Source organism: Culex quinquefasciatus, chromosome 3, assembly GCF_015732765.1.
Source record: "Culex quinquefasciatus strain JHB chromosome 3, VPISU_Cqui_1.0_pri_paternal, whole genome shotgun sequence".
In the NCBI taxonomy this organism is placed as follows: Eukaryota; Metazoa; Arthropoda; class Insecta; order Diptera; family Culicidae; genus Culex; species Culex quinquefasciatus.
Genome location: NC_051863.1, coordinates 187,939,318 through 187,954,431, shown reverse-complemented (window position 1 = coordinate 187,954,431; position 15,114 = coordinate 187,939,318). Strand labels below are relative to the sequence as shown.

Below are 15,114 nucleotides of genomic sequence, written 5' to 3'. Positions count from 1 at the left end.
CCTTTCTTTCTACCTTAAAATTATATTTTTTGGAATCAATTAATTGATTGAAAAATTATGTCGAAAAACATAGTTTTCCATTTCGTAGAAATGTTAAACATTTAAATAAAAACTAACTTAATCCACCTATGTGGTTGATGCCTTCCTCACTTATTACCAAAAATGGGTAATAGGAGTGGTTTCAGCTTTTTTTTTAGATCCAGAAAAAAAGAAAACTTATGTGGTAATAACTCGATACAGAGTTATCAGTTCTTCAATGTTTTTGACTCATTGGAAAGGCCTTTCAATTACCTAACCAACGATGGGTCGGATGATGGATCCGGACATAGTTTACATACATTTAAATGAGATCCGGCTTAAAAAAAAGTACATCAATATCACTTAAGTGGTCATAACTCGAGACAGGGTTGCCAGATCTTCAATGTTTTTGACTCATTGGAAAGGCCTTTCAATTACCTAACCAACGATGGAACCAACGGATGATGGATCAGGACATCGTTTACATGCATATAATTGAGATCCGGGTATTTGTGAAAACACATTTTTATACATAACTTTTGAACTAGTTATCGAAACTTCAAACAATTCAATAGCGATGTAAACCAAGTCGAATACAACTGGTTCGATCAAAATCGGTTCAGCCAGTGCTGAGAAAACTTGTCAAGAATTTTGACACATCCCAGTCGGAAATGGCGGACGGATTTCTGGCGTTCGTCTGGGGGCTTGCGTCAGCCATCTGGCAGAATTTCCCCCAGATTTACCCAAGATTTCTGCCGTGATTTCTGGCGAATATGACACAAACCGGTCGTGCACGGTTCAACCGATTGAACCGGTTGATTTTTGTGCCAGACAGCTGGCAGAACTTTCGCCCGATTTTCACCAGATTCATCTGGCGTTCGATTCTGAGTCGATATGTATACATGAAGGTGGGTCTTCGAGCTTTTAATAAAAAAATCATTTTCAGAGCAGGATTATAGCCTTACCTTAGTGAGGAAGGCAAAAAATGGTGTTTTTGGCTGAAAAATTACAAAAGAACGCTAAATTTAATTTTGTGTATTTGTCTTACTACGTTTTCTTAGAAGTGAAGTATTTGTTTTTTTAGGGAAATTTGAATTAAACTGATATTTTTGAGAATTGAAGAATAATTTTCAAATGTAAAATATTGCTTGAAAAATATAATATGTAATAAAAATTTACTAATTTATCAGGGACAAAAAAAAGGTTTGCAATTTTTTGTGAACTGCAAACATTGCAAAATATTTTTTCCAAAAATGTGGAAATTTCTCATGGACAATCAAATCATATTAATATAATTTCAAAATATTGAAATAAAGAAGCACTGCACCAAATGAAGCGTTTTTTTTTGTCAAGCAATGTTTGTAATCCAAACTAAGTTTTTTGAAAAACAGGTGCAGTAATGCCTCGATTTATAAAAAAGTATTTTTTTTCAAATTGTTATTTAATAAAATGACAATAAAATAATTGACAGCAGGGATACCCCCTGATTCGATTCCTTAGGCAAAAATAAAGAACTATGAAAATTTTGAGCGAAAGGGTTAAAGGTAGCTTTTTATTGTTGAAATTTGTGAAAAATAATCTTTTAATGCAAAAACGTCTTCATTGAATCGTTAGTAACATTTGACAATATTGTTTGCCATAAAAATGTACATTAGAATCTCACACTTAACAGTGATCCGAAATATTTAATGGCACTTTTTGGCGGAATTTGGAAATTTTTGCTATTCTCCAGACATTTTTCCGAATTTTTCCATACAAACTTCTACGATAAAAAACGACCCTAAACTTACCCTTAACCGATTTTTTTCAAAATTGGCACAGTTACTTATTTTTACCTAATGATTCGAGCCAGTGGATATCTCTTACGATTTTCCAAAATGTTCATGTTATCACCCTATTGTGTACAGTCAAACCTCGCATAGTGCGCAGGCGTTACGCTTTTTGTTTCTTCGATTACTCTAAAACGACATAATATTTCTGTAATCTTCTGGAAGCTAGTTGTAGATTGGAACAAGACGAACAAATTGGTTTGATAAGATTGCAAAAATATTATGTCATGTTTGAGAAATCGACGGAATACAAAGCGTAACGCCTGCACACTATGCGAGGTTTAACTTTACTCAAATACAGCGAAATTAATCCAAATTTGAATAATTTCAGTAAGGGATTGAATGAAATTACACTGAAATCATTTCTTTTAACTGCAATCGAATACAACTATTTTAATATAAAAAAACGATATTTTTTCGCAAAGTACAGCAAATTTTGCATAAGAATAATCTGTTTTAACCCTTTTAATTGTTTTGTATAATTGGAATACAATAACATTCCTAGAGTAATTTTGATCAAATGTTTATTTCCACTTTTCATTAACAGCACTCAATCCTGCCTCAGAATCATCCCTGGGGTCAAGTTAGGTATTATTTCTACTTTTTATTGGTGACTTTAACTGTTCACCGGGGCAGCACACGGAGTCGACATAGCTTGCCCAACTATTGCACTGGTGCAGATCTTCTGGTGGCCTGGGGGCACAAATCGACATGCCGCCGCCGCCAAGACCTGTCCTGTGCAACTCGAGAACGAAATCATCGCGAGGTATCTGCCTGCTTCGCTCACTAACACTTTTTATGCTCCCTTTTTTCTGCTTTATGGTGTTGGTAAGGCTGGCTGTGGCCCTCGATGCTGGAGCAAAATATAAATCATGATTGTGTACCACAACACGGTTTGGTATGTTGACTTTATAAACTATAATTAGATTATTACCGTGTGTATACAATTGAACTGTGGTTCGATGCTTCGATGAGCTGGAAAGCAGGGAACTTTTTCAGTTCTTTTCTGAGGTGTTGTAAGAGGGAAGCGAAAAGAAAATGTTTTTTTATGCTTAAAAATTTACATGTTAACCGTACTGCACTACAATCTTAAACCTTTTGACAGTTGCTTTGTTTTGTTTTGAGTACTGCTGAGATTTCATCTCTTTATCTCAAGATCCTTATCATACTGTTCATCTCGAACCAGAGTGTCGATCTTTGCGCGGAACTGGAATCGTCAGCAATTCGCGCGCAAAAAACTTCTCTTCGTGTGTGCAATTATTCACTCAACAAACGATGAGTGTGAGTGTGTGTCTTCGAGTTTCAACGAGTGTGATGAACATTTACAGAGACACGTTATTAACCGATCACCCGGGAAAATTGCGACGTCTGATCGTAGCACCAGGATGGAAGTGATGTTTTTTTTTGCGTGAAACTTTCCACCAACCACAATTACGCGATATTTTGACAAAGAGTTAAGAGCGGTTTTTTCTGCTTGTTTATTTTTTTGGTTTTGGCGCGAGCGCGATCGCGCCACTTAAAGATGATGGCCAGCACTTAACGGACATGGGAGAGGCCGGTTAACCGGCTGACACGTGGTGTTTCATCTTTTGAAATGATAATTTTACTGAATTTCTTGATTTTTTGTTGTTGTTGGACTTTATTTTAAGAACAAAACATTCTTATTTTTAATGTCCACCACAATTTGGAAAAATTTGAACACAAAAGTCAGACCAAAAAAAAACAACATTATTAAACACGACTAAACCCACCCTGCTCCCCCTACAACACTCATTTCATCACCGTAGTAAAGTCGCTGATAATTGACCACTGATTGCCGCGGCAGCTTCTTCGTTTTTTTTTATGCATCTTAGCTCCCTCACCTCCCTCTTAAGACCATCACCACCACATCAACTGACCAATTTTGGCAACTTGTTGTTGTTGCTTTTGCTGGGTTGTTTGATTCATCGGGGAGTACCTTACCTTAACATCAACAGCCTTCAAGATTTGCCTTTTTTCGCGCGAAAAATTCATTCAACTCGTCTATTTTTACCATACTTTGTGGGTTTTTTTTCCTACTGTTGTTGTTGTTTTAGCTGAGCTCTTTTTTTGTTTCTTCAGTTTCGGCCATTATTTTGCTTTTCTCTTAAAATTACACAAAACCAATCAAGCCACATTCGTATCTAATAACCTTTATAATGTATATTTCTCCACCTTTACACAATAGACCACGAGGAGGAAAAAAAGAGGAAATAGGAAGAAGAAATGTTTGATTGATGGATGGAGCGTTGGAAGCATTTTCCGTCAGCAACCATTTTTCCCAGCATCCATGGAATTGGACGAAATCGATTGAATTGGCTGCACTTTTCGAGAAAAGGTATTTTGCAGCATCCGTCCGGAAGGCAGGAATGCCAGCAACAGCAGAGGCTAATTCGATTATTTTCGGAACCGTTTTACGACATCCTGCCCGCAGCAGGCCTTGCGGTATTCCATATGGAATTCACAGACAAGGAGATTTGAGTTTCAATTAATTCACCGGGAGATATATTACAGATTGTGTCGTTCTTCAATCGAAAAAAATACCTTAATAAATATTTTTATTCAATTTCTCATACATTTCAAAAGTGTTGATATTTTTCTCAAACACCCCAATTTACAAAGTTAAGTATTAGATTTGAAAATAAACTAACACAAAACTCAAAACTATGCACTTAAAAACAAAACGCAAGTATGTTAGCAATACAATATTAAATTATCGGAAAATTTTCAATAATTCTAGAGTTTTTTTAAAGTTCTATAAGATATTGTGTCAAGAATTCCACTCCATTTTGCCGCAATAAAAAAAGAGTATTATGTCAAACGTAGTTTTGTGATTTTTTTAAATGCACTCCTGACTTGATTATCCGGAGGCTTTGGAGAAATTTTACATCGGATTATCGAATTGCAAAAAATATTTCATTGCGTTTTTTTTTTTAGAATTTAGAATTTTCAAATCCAAGATGGTGGCCAAAACGGCGGTGATGAAGTATTGAAAAAATACATTTTGTAATTTAACAGGAAATAAACCATTCAAATTTGATTTTAATGGGGTCACAGAATTCGAATTTGATGTTAAAAGATAGAAAACAACAAAAAGGAAAAAAAATTGGACTGGGTTTTCAAAATAATTTTAAAACTAATATTTACGAAAAATTTTCAATTATTTGAAACTGACAATACTGCAATAAATGTGAGTGAAATTTAGAAAATCCGTAGTCTTCTGAAAATGTTCAGTAATGTCTAAAATAAAATGATTAGGCTGGTACAAATATTTTTAAAAGATTTTGTCACCTCCCCCCCCCCCTTCAAAATTGGCCCGAAAAATCAGGGGGCAAAAAAAATATTTTTACAATAAACTTCAAAATTTCAATGAAAATTCAAGTGCAACCAGCTGAAATCAAATTAAAATACATTCTCCTACGTTATAAATCATTTTTAGCATGTTTGGGTTTATTAAAAAATCTTAAGGTTTTTTGAAAATTTTCGATGCAAAATCTTTTTTTTCGATACAATTTTTGATTTTGTCAGATCTTACATTTTTTGAAAACTAATGATTGCAAAACAACTGATCTAGTGTAAAATGCATTTTAAAACACTGTTTTCATTTAAATGTGATGACTATGGCTTGTTATTTGAATTTTTATATTTTTTTATTTTTTTGCCCCCCCCCTTGACCTCGGCCAGGGCCGAGGGACAAAAACTTATTTAAATATTTGCATCGGCCTTAGGCTATATAAATCTATGAGAAATTTTCAATCATGTTTCAAAATCATTTTGAATTTAAGCATAATTTTCAAAAAATATCTTGTTTTGTAAAAATTGACAATATTACATAAAATGTTGATACTATTGTAATAAATGACAAATTCGATGTTTTGGTCGTCTTTATTGCAAAAAAAAACATGAAATATAAGGATTTCCGTTTTTTTCAAAAATACGTCGTTTTGTGAAAATGACATCCAGCAAGAGAAATTGTTACGATCAATATCTTTGAGAAGTTTTCAATCATTTGATATGCATATTACAAATCATCACATTGAAGGTGTTTTTATGAATGCGCGTATTTTTGTGAAAAAAATTAGTATTCAAAAAACAAGTACTAATACTACTGAATTTTATTAGATTTCCTATCATTTGATACCCATACTGCAAAAACATGTAATTTGAGATTTTTTCCTTCAGAAATAAATGCGTATTTATGAGAAAATTCAAACCTTTTTAAAAAAAATCTTTCACTATTGATATCTATGAGAAGTTGCAATGCATATTCCATATAAATATATTTTTGAAATATCTTGGTTTTGTGAAAATTTTGAGTATTTCAAAGAATCTATTACTTTTAAATTCTATGACATTTCCGATCATTTGACACCCATATTGCAATTTTTTTCCAAAAACCTAGGGGGCAAAAAATATAAAAATTTAAAAAACAAGCCATAGTCACAACATTTGAATGCAAAAAGTGTTTTAAACTGCATTTAACACTAGAGGGCTTTTGTTAATTTGATTTGGTTAACCGCGGTGGATTTTCTTGAAATAATTCGAACTGTCAAAAATCCACCAAAGCATCTACCGGTGGATACTTTTCTACCACAGATTTTTGTGCGATCAATGTGGTAGATGCTTTGGTGGATTTTTGACAGTTCGAATTATTTCAAGAAAATCCACCGCGGTTAACCAAATCAAATTAACAAAAGCCCTTAGGTCAGTTGTTTTGTAATCATTAGTTTTCCAAAAAGAATGATTTGACGAAATCAAAAAAGGCGATAGTAAACATCGAAAATTTCCAAAAATTTAAAAAATGTTTAAATCAGCCCAAACATGCTAAACATGATTTTTAACGCAGGTAAATGCATTTAAAATCAATTTCAGCTGATTGCAGTTAAATTTCCATTTCAAGTTTGATTTTTTTTTTTTGAAAAAAAAATGTTTGCCCACTGAAAAACATGAAATAAAATTTGTACCAGTCTAATGTAAATTCAACAGAACTCCTTTGTAAGGGTCATTTCGTAAATTATGTTAAACTGCTCATAACATTTTTCTGTGTTCCACACAAAAAAAAATCCGAACAAATTATGAGATTTGCACCAGTTTCCGATGAATTTCCCCTTTTTTTAAATAGAATTAGGCTGTTGCAAATATTTTTTGAAGTTTATGTTTTTTATGAAAAAAAAGTATAAAAATTGAAACTACGAGCCATGGTTTCAACATTTTAATGAAAAAAGTGTTTTAAAATGCATTATACACCTGTCCAGTTGTTTTTTCATCATTAGTTTCCAAAATATCTAAGTATTCACGAATATTTTATTTTCTGCGAATTTTAACAAAATTCAAAACGTTTTTAAACAAGCCCAAACATGATAAATATGATTATCAATGCAGAAAAATGCATTTTAGATTGTTTTCAGTTGATTTGACTTCTATTTTAATTTTTAAGTTTTTTGGAAAAATATTTTTTTTGCCCCCTGATTTTTCAGACCAATTTTGAAGGCGGGGGGGGGGGCGACATAAACTTTGAAAAATATTTGCAACGGCCTTATTCTTAAAAAAGAAAAATAAACATTAGCCAAAATAATTTTCAAACCTCCAAATTCAACTTTTTTTTAAAGTGCAGATTGGAAAAGTAAAGTTAATCTTGGCATACAAGTTTATTTTTTTTTTTAACATAAGGCTGGTACAAATATTTTTTAAAGTTTTTGTCACCCCCCCCCTTTAAAATTGGCCCGAAAAATCAGGGGGCAAAAAAAATATTTTTACAATAAACTTCAAAATTTCAATGAAAATTCAAGGGCAACCAGCCGCAATCAAATTTAAATACATTCTCCTGCATTTAAAATCATTTTTAGCATGTTTGGGTTTATTAAAAAATCTTAAGATTTTTTGAAAATTTTCGATGCAAAATATTTTTTTTCGATACAATTTTTGTTTTTGTCAGATCTTAGATTTTTTGAAAACTAATGATTGCAAAACAACTGAACTAGTGTAAAATGCATTTTAAAACACTTTTTTCATTTAAATGTGAAGATTATGGCTTGTAATTTAAATTTTTATATTTTTTTATTTTTTTTGCCCCCCCCCTTGACCTCGGCCAGGGTCGAGGGACAAAAACTTTTTAAATATTTGCATCTGCCTAAAGCATCCAAAGTATTGATAATATTCTGAGCACAATAAAATACACAAATCCAGTTGTCTGTGACCCCTGCTAGCTGCATGTTGCACACCGGACAAGCACACAAACTTTGTAAGGTGTTTCACCGATGATGCATGGCAAGCAACTTTTCACTTTGTGTCCCCCTTGTTAAGGTGCGCTCATTATCACAGGGCTGACGACAGCTTGCGTGCCCCTAGGAGACGGTAGAGATGTTGTTGTTCTTTAATTAGTTATTCTTAAGAAATGTCATTCTCATTTATTTCATATTTCATTTCACATGGTATAATAAGTTGAAAACAATTTTTTTTTTCTATCATGATTTTTTGCCTTAAAACTTGTTTAATATATAACATACTTAAATTAGCTACCTCAAACATCTCTACCACACATATGATACAGCAGGAGAGAGAGGCCTGCTGACCATGAAAACTGTCGGTCTGGGGCCGGACAGGCCACAATGTCACAATGTTCGAGTGAGTTGTGCAGTTGCAGTTCGCTGCAAAACGCGCAATTTCAGGTCGATGCTGCCGGCCTGCTGCAGTCTGGAATGCGCCACGCTCGATTGAGGGCACTTTGCTGAAGAAAGGGGGGGGGGGGGTGCAAGAAGGGGAGCAAACGCAGCTGCTTGCCGTAAGATCGGCACATCGGGTTCAGGATGGATGACGAGCGGGATAAAATTGAAAAAAAAATATGCTGGAGCAACGCGCATATTTTTCTGTTGATTAAGGGTGGTATCTACCAAAAGCAGAATTATGTTGTGGAAAAAAACAGAAAAAAGTTGAATTTTGGAAGGTTGAAAATTGGGTTGATTAAATATTACCACTTTTACTAATTTTACCTAAAAATTTATAAAAAAGTGAACTTGAGTAAAAATCGATAGAAATTGATGAAAATTCATCAGTTCCTGGTGTAATATTACAGATGTTTTTTACACAAAACCTGTTATGAATATTACCATTTTTATGTTTATGCGTGCTTTACAAAATATTTGAAGGTGATTCTTGCTTTGCAATGATAAAAAATCAAATGTTACATCAAGCAAATTTGAATTTATTTTAAATTATGAAAATATGGTTTGTTTTATGGAATTGCACAACGAAATCTAAAACAAAAACTTGGTTTTAAACTGAGGTTTTGTAAAATACATTGAAATAACATTTCTCGAACTTTGAATCTAAATTTGATTTTTTTTAATAATGTTTTAATTATATTTGCAAATATTGGCTTTCGTCGGCGATAACTACTAAACTAAACAAGGGAAGTAAGAGGTTTTCTAAAGCTTCTGTCCCACGGTAGATAGGTCCAGACAAAGCGCTAGCATTTCTAGCATTTCTATCTGCGTAAGAACTGTTGATACCATTAAAAAAAACTGAGTACTAGTCTAGCAGGGGTGACCAAAGCATGGCCCGCGAATTAATTATTTATTGTCGGCGGACTCATTTTGAATTATCATGTAAAATGGCCCTTTGACCACCCATCTGTAAATATATTTTATTGTTATGTAAAATGAATGTTTAGTTTATACTAGTTTTGTTTGTACAATGTGTTTTGGTAATATAAAACCTAACATTTTTTAAGAAAGTGAGTGACTACTATCTGTCTTCGACAGAACAAAATTCAATGTTTTTTTTTTTTTTAAATCAGAGGGATAACTGAATACCCTCCCGCAATGATTTATCATAAATTGCGCTTAATTTAAAAGCAAAATTAAGCCTTTGATTTTTTGAAGTATATGTCAAATATTAAAAAAAAAATCAAAGGCGTAATTTTTTTTTAAGTTTATGTCAAATATTTGTTCACCAGAGGCGAAAACATATTATGTAAAGCCTCTTTAAGGCCGATGCAAACAATTAAAAAAGTTTTTTTTGCAATTCCGTCTTGAAACTACTTACTTTTCCTGTCATTCTTGAACGACGAAATAGCCTACTTTTCTGTACCAAAAATAACAGAATCGAATAGCAACGCTTTTCAACATAAATGCTGAAAAGTTCTACTTTTCAGCACTCAAATGGGTGCTGAAAAGTTGAACTTTTCAGCTCTTGTTTCGAAAAGTAACACTTTTCAACATTTTTTGATTTAAACGATTTATCGACAAAATACATGAAAATTTGACACAAAATTTCACTCAGTGTGTGTTTTTTGGAATTGCAAAAAATGTTGTATGGAACTCGTTGCAAAAATTGATTTTTTCAGCACTCTTCGTATTTATCCAACTCGGTGAACTTCGTTGGATAAATGTACGACTCGTGCTGAAAAAAATCCTCTTTTTGCAACTTGTTGCATAAACTACTATTGTCCCTCGGCCCTGACAGAGGTCGAGGGGGGGGGGGGGCAAAAAAATAAAAAAAATATAAAAATTTAAACAACAAGCCATAGTCTTCTCATTTAAATGAAAAAAGTGTCTTAAAATGCATTTTACACTAGTTCAGTTGTTTTGCAATCTCTAGTTTTCAAAAAATCTAAGATCTGACAAAAACAAAAATTGTATCGAAAAAAAAAGATTTTGCATCGAAAATTTTCAAAAAATATAAGATTTTTTCAGCAATTCCCCACGAAAACAGCATGGAAAAAAACAAAAGTGCTCGGATCGGGCTCAAAATTTTTCTGAGAGTTCCCTGGCCGAAATAATTAGACCCGTATTTTTTTGTTTGGCCATTAGGGTGACCTACGCCGTGTTAGGGTGGTCTGAAAAATGGCGATTTTCGTCGATTTTCGCAAAAACCAGTTTTTTCGAAAAATCATTACTCCTTGTCATTTCAACCGATTTCAATTGTCTTATACGCAAATGAAAGGTGATAAGTTGGCCTTTCAAAGAAAAATATTAAGAAGTTTCAAAAATGTAGCCTAACATATGAAAAGGTCGAATGAAACATTAAAATGCCGTTTTGACGGTGTCTGGACCAAAGAGCCTATGTCTGGAAATATTTTTATCGGATTCCCCGGACATTTTTACATAATATACTAAAAAATGGGAGGAGTTCATTAACAGGATTCCGAGATATGATTTTTTAAAAATAAAATCCGTGTTTTTCGACGCGCAAAAACCGGAAAATGACGAAATCGGCATAAAATCAACTTTTTTCACTAAAACGGCGATAACTTTAAAATTTCAGCGATGACCTATACATGTCTGGGTACCAAAAGTTGCGTCTTTTAAATACAAAAATTTTGTTACCATAACATCTATAGGTCATCGCTGAAATTTTAAAGTTATCGCCGTTTTAGTGAAAAAAGTTGATTTTTTGCCAATTTCGTCATTCTCCGGTTTTTGCGCACGGCGCGTCAAAAAACACGGATTTTATTTTCAAAAACTCATATCTCGGAATCCTGTTAATGAACTCCTCCCATTTTTTGGTATGTTATGTAAAAATGTCCGGGGAATCCGATAAAAATATTTTCAGACATAGGCTCTTTGGTCCGGACACCGTCAAAACGGCATTTTAAAGTTTCATTCGACCTTTTCATATGTTAGGCTACATTTTTGAAACTTCTTATTATTTTTCTTTAAAGGCCAACTTATCACCTTTCATTTGCGTATAAGACAATTGAAATCGGTTAAAATGGCGAGGAGTTATGATTTTTCGAAAAAAGTGGTTTTTGCGTAAATCGACGAAAATCGCCATTTTTCAGACCACCCTAATACGCCGTAGGTCACCCTAATGGCCAAACAAAAAAAAACGGGTCTAATTATTTCGGCCAGGGAACCACCAGAAAAATTTTGAGCTCGATTCGAGCACTTTTGTTTTTTTCCATGCTGTTTTCGTGGGGAATTGCTGTTTTAATAAACCCAAACATGCTAAAAATGATTTTAAACGCAGGAGAATGTATTTTAATTTGATTTCAGCTGGTTGCACTTGAATTTTCATTGAAATTTTGAAGTTTTTTCGGGCCAATTTTGAAGGGGGGGGGGGGGGGTGACAAAAACTTTTAAAAATATTTGTACCAGCCTAATTTTCAATAAAAAAAATTGTTAAAAAAATAAAATTGATTCGAATTATTTTTAAACAATCAAACCAATTAAATGATCAAAGCTTTTTCTTAAATATTATTTTCTATTTTCTTATGACAAAAACGTTTAAAAAATATTTGGAATATAAAAGAAACCCATTACAGATAGAAGGTTGTGGTATAAGAGAACGTCCTTCCTTTTAATTACAAAAAAAAAAAAATTTCACATTTGGCCCGCAAGCTCAGGTGAGCTTAAAATTTGGGCCGATTTAAAAAAACTTTGGGTGCCCCTAACCTAGATTTATTCATAGTTTGTTTTTGTGCTTGAAGCTTGACTAAAAATCATTAAAAATTGACATCTATAAGGTGAAAATGAGATTTTTTTTTGCAGAAGTTTAAAATTGGTATTTTTTTTAATTCAAGCGGAAAATTCACGATCTTTTAACCCTCTAAGACCCAACCTCGCCTCTAGACAGTTTTTAATCTAATAATTTGGCAAAAAAAGTTATCTATTTTAATGTTATTTGTTGTAGACTTAATAGTGAAAACATGTTAATAACATGTTTTAATAGACTCATAAAAAAATCTTAAAATTAATAATGAAGAAAAACCAAATTGGCAAAAGATAATAAATTAAAGATCAAAACCACCAATGGAATCAATTCCTAAACAACATTAATAAAAAAAATGCTCAAATTATTTTAAGCAGCGGAGAGTTATGTTTTTATGACAATTTTTATTTTATGTGTTATGTTTAAAGTTTTATAAATTAATTGCCTAGTTGAATTTTCAACGGTTTTCGATTAGATATTTATTAAAGCTATTTTGTTTTCTGTGAAGTTTGTAGTTTGACGTCCCGCCCGTGTGGATCAATCGGATCGCGCACTGGACTCATAATCCAGTGGTCGCAGGTTCGAATCCCGCGGCGGGCGCTCTAAAATTCTTTGTGTAAATATGGGTATTCGGCGCCGTCGCTCCGTGCCATACTTTCATACACTTAGGAGCCCAGGGCGGCGAAGTCCTTGTAGATAAAAGGAAGACACTAGTGGTTGGTACTAGTAATGGTGGCCGACAGCTATAAAGTCAACTTCGTTTTTCGTTGTAGTTTGACTTTTTGAACGTTGCAATGTGTTTTACTGCATTGAATTAACACGCAAAAGGTAAGCTTTTTAAACCTTTTATTGAATGTCAAATACCTTAAATTACAAATTCAGCATAGTTCAAAGTTTCGTTTGTCTAAGGTTGGATTTTCCAAAGCTATCTGTAGAATAATTCAAGAGTTTTTTTTTTTTTTTTGAAAAAAGGTCCTGTAAGCAATTGTCTTTCATATATTTATAGGACCTATTTAAAAAAATACTCTAAAATTGGATTGGAATCATGAAAAAAAACTGAATCGAATTTAGCGACCCCAAAATATTCAAATTTTAATAGTTTATTGCCTGTTTCATTGCTAAATAAATATTCCCAAACAGAAAAAAATGATGGTTATATTCATCAGGAAATGGTGACAGATTTTGTGGCAAAAAATATGTGTAATATTACATCAGGAATTGATGAATTTTCATCAGTTTCTGATGAATATTCATCAGGTTCACATTTTTACACATTTTTTATGTAATATTACTCAAAAAATGATTAATATTCAACCAACCAAATTTTCAACATTCCAAAATTCAACTTTTTTTTGCTGTGCACTGCCATATTGGGTCACACAATCCCGTATCACGAAATTAAATTTTTGGCAAGGACTTTGAGAAATCGAGTCTGAACTGTACCTAGAAATCAAATGATTTTCTACTCAAACTAGAGTTTTTAAAACTTTGAATGCAATTGAAAATCTCGAACGAATGCATCGTAATTGAGATTTACAATGTTTAAAAGAAATGCAGTATTTTTTGATAATAAAACAAACAGAAACACGGTAAAAAAATCAAATAAGCATAAAATATTATGACAAAAATTGTTACCTTATCCAAACCGAAGTACACTTTTAATAAACTGATTTTTGATCTTAAAAGAGCTATTGAAATTACCTTGTAATGTTTAGAGAAAAAGCTTTTTAATCCAATTTCTTCCGCATTTACTCCCTACTGCATACCGTCCTGCATCGTTAACCGTCTGTATTCCATAAACTGCAGTAGCCCGCCAGGCAATCAGCCATCCACAACACAACACAACGCTCAGCCCAGAGCCAGAGCGCTCCTTCAATAAAGGCGCGCGCGCCCGCTAAATCATCTCGTTGAAAGGATGCTGACGAATTGTGCTCACGAGAAGAAAAAAAAAACTCACTCACTCACTCACACTCGATCTTGAAGCCGTTTCGATCTTCGATACAAAGACTCTCCAAATACAACATTTAAGGTCGAAGGCGGAAACGCACCCGAAAGCCGAAGTTTCAATTAAAAATGTTGAGACGAAATACCAAAAAAATGTCACGTACTTTTGGTGATGTTGTTTTTTTTTCTTCAGCTCAAAAAAAACCAGTTGTTGACGATGTTCTTCGCCGCTTACAGCGGCAGTAGCTCTCGCTGGTGACCGATGTTTGACGAAGATGTTTGCTGGAGCACACTTTTGAAAAAAAAAAAAACAGAACACCATTCCCGCCCTTCTTCCACTTCAAAAACCAATCCCACACTCAGAACGCACAAGCCCCAACAAGCAACGCACAATGAGGCGTTAATATCCTTCCGACTGATCTACGACGATCGTGACTTCAACTCGAGGACGCGACGAACCTTGAACGAACAAACTCCGGTCGTGAACCTGCCGAACCGCGCCAACGAATTCAACTGGAGTCGAAAGGCGCGCGACTCAGCCGCCGAAGTTGGGCAGAGATCAGATCAGGAAAAGGAAAAAAAACGAAGAGCGAGCGCGAGAGGCGAGTCGTCGGGAGTCGTTGCGACGACAACAGCCGAGCGAAGCGATGTAGCGAATGTGACGGTCAGATCGTGGAGTTCAAGAGGCATTTTTGGGAGGTCTGGTCAATATGAAGATGCTGTCTTATTTCAAGAAATTTTAAATAACTTCATGTTCAATCTTAAATTGAAATATGGGAAAATTATTTATGCAAAACGAGAAATAATATTTTTGTTTTTAATAATTAGGCGCCTTTCAGATAGAACATTTTTTTTCAATTTTAAATTTCTCATC

At 33.6% G+C, this 15,114-nt stretch overlaps 1 protein-coding gene across 3 annotated transcripts in view; it reads right to left on the bottom strand.

The window, feature by feature from the left end:
- Nucleotides 1–14,734, bottom strand: part of LOC6045537 (protein prickle) — a 143,943-nt gene extending 129,209 nt beyond the window's left edge. The window contains exon 1 of one of the 3 annotated variants that reach the window (XM_038262894.1): nt 14,405–14,734. The gene's annotated coding sequence lies outside the window, so the exon portion shown is untranslated. Of the gene's footprint in view, nt 1–13,997; nt 14,375–14,404 lie in introns of those variants that run through there. The other 2 variants (XM_038262893.1, XM_038262895.1) reach the window with 2 other exon arrangements.
- Nucleotides 14,735–15,114: the final 380 nt, after the last annotated feature.